This window comes from Dipodomys ordii, unplaced genomic scaffold, assembly GCF_000151885.1.
Source record: "Dipodomys ordii isolate 6190 unplaced genomic scaffold, Dord_2.0 Scaffold136, whole genome shotgun sequence".
Classification (NCBI taxonomy): domain Eukaryota; kingdom Metazoa; phylum Chordata; class Mammalia; order Rodentia; family Heteromyidae; genus Dipodomys; species Dipodomys ordii.
The window spans coordinates 1,861,023-1,863,681 of record NW_012267352.1 but is presented as its reverse complement, the minus strand read 5'-3'; positions in this window follow the sequence as shown (position 1 = coordinate 1,863,681).

Below are 2,659 nucleotides of genomic sequence, written 5' to 3'. Positions count from 1 at the left end.
GCTCCCTTATGACCCAGTCATACCACTTGAGGGATCTATCCTGAACAACAGGAACCAATATACAAGGACACATGCACCTCCATGTTTATTGCAGCACTGTTCACAATAGCCAGGATATGGAAACAACCTAGATGTCCCACCACAGATGAATAGATCCAAAAACTGTGGTATCTATACACAATGGAATATTATGCAGCCATTAGAAACGACAAAATAATGACATTTGCGGGAAATGGATGGGAGCTAGAAGAAATCATGTTGAGCCAGGTAAGCCAGGTGCAAAGAGACAAACGGCACATGGTCTCCCTGATAAGTGGATGTTAAATCCAAAATGTAAGGTGATACAACAAAATTAACAGGACTTAAGAAACAAAGGACTTCCATTCATCTGGTCAAATCACTACTAAATAATCCCATGCTGCTGATCACATGTAGGGTGTATATGTGTACACCAGAGGAGAACCAGGAAGGCGACACAGAGCTAGAGGGAATCAGGGAAAAACATATAACAGCTGGACCCATCAGCTGCACTGGACATTGACCAAAATGAACTAAGCAACTTAATGGCAGCGATGGGAGGGAGGGAACAAGTGGGAAAGAGGGAACAGCTGATGCTATGTAATACAAGAGAAATGTACATATCACCCAATGTGGAAGAAATAACTATCACAAAGCTCATAGAACTCATAAATGTTATAGACCATGATAGACAATTTGTTCCAGGAAAGTTAGAATGTGTTTGTGACTTTAACTGAGCATCACTATCCCACAATACTGTGAAATTTGGGAAATTATGTAATCACTTAATCACAATAAAAAATTTAAAAAAAAATAATTGTCTTTTGTTTTTTTTAAAAAAAAAAACTACCTTTTAAACATCTGTGTCATTGGAAGTGGCGCTGTAGCTCAAGTGGTAGAGTGCTCGCCTTGAGCTGAAGAGCTGAGGGACAGCGCCCAGGCCCAGAGTTCAAGCCCCACGAAAAAAAAAAAAAAAAAGAAACAAACATCTGTGTCATTTAGCTCTCATTAAATAATAAATAATACAACTGTTTTCTGGGTGCATGTTTTAAAATAATCTTTCTTTTTTAGAAAGAGAAATTCACTACATGATAGGCACTCTGAAGGCTAACCGTGAAGCATTTTAAGCTGATGTGATATAAGATAGCAGTGTTCTTTGTAGCATTAACTTCTTTACCCACAACCAAACAGCTTTCACCTACCCAGATGAGATGAAACAGTTGGGATGCATAATTTTTTCTTGGTATCTGAGAAAAGAACTTAATGCTACAAAGCTAAATGCCTTTAGGAGGGAAAATGGGACCATGTGGATGTTTGGCATCAAAACCAGAACTATCTTCCATCTCCACATAGTGTTCCCAAACTCCAAGCCATTTTTTATGTTGTTTTCTTTATTTCTCCCCGTCCTCTTCCTCCTGGCTCTCTGAATTATAATTAAGGACCTGGAGGACAGATTTGACCTTCACTTGTACTCATTATTTAGCAATATGTGAATTCTAACGAGAGATTGTTCTGCTTATTCACAAATGATTGATTCTGCTGCTTCTTTGGTGTTCCCGACACAAATCTGTGGGCCGCTGGTAATTGTCTTACCAACAGGAAACTCTTAAAGGTGAACTGCCTTCCAAGTAGTTCAAAAGCAAGCGCTTCTAGGTACACATCTTATTTCATTCATCTCCTATTGTTGTCTAAAGCTAATAAAGCTCAAGATCCAGCTCTCTACTAATACTTTCAGAGGACGTTGACCATCCTTGGAGTATGTCTCTGGAAGAGCCAGATGAAGGGAAGAAAGACTATTATTAGTCCTCCCTCAGTATCTGCAGAGGATTTGCTACAGAACACCCCTCCCCCAACACATACACACGTACACACACACACACACAGAGATGCCAAAAATCTACAGATGTTCAAAACCCTTATATAAAATGACTTAGTATTTCCATATAACCTATATGTAGTCTCCTATATATTTCACATCAAATCTAGATCATTTACAATGCCTAATACAATGTTTGTTTATGAGACAAGGTCTCCCTATGCTGTCTAGGCTAGTCTCAGTCTTATGCCTAGCTTCAATAACTAATATAATGTGTTAAGTAAATAGATGCTACAATAAATTGTTAGGGAATAATGACAAGAAAAAATCTGTACATATTTAATACAGACACATTTTCTCTTTCAAATATTGTTGATCAAGGGTTGGATAAGTCCATGGATAACAGAAGCCATGGATAAATTAACTTGACTTTCTTCCTAACTAAATGCCCAGATAGAGCAGGCTCCTCTACTGGTCTGGGCTAAGTAAAAAAGAGGTGTACTGTTTCTGTAGTTCAACAGGATGAGCTGGATAAAGCTGATAACAATATAAATGTATCTCCTCTCTGTTCTGCCCAAAATATCAAAAAAAATGAGGTGCAACTCACTACCCAAAATGAAACAATTCTACTAGTAATATATGCAGACATACAAGGTGTCCTGAGAATGTGCAGAAGCAAAACATTATTTTCCAATGAAATCCCTCCCAGTTCTTGCATAGTCTTGGATGGGAAGCTCTTTCTTCTGCAACCTCCTTTCTTTTCCTGCCTCCAAGATGACCACATCCCTTTCAAGGGTGCTGCCTCTGTTCTATAAGTAGACAAGC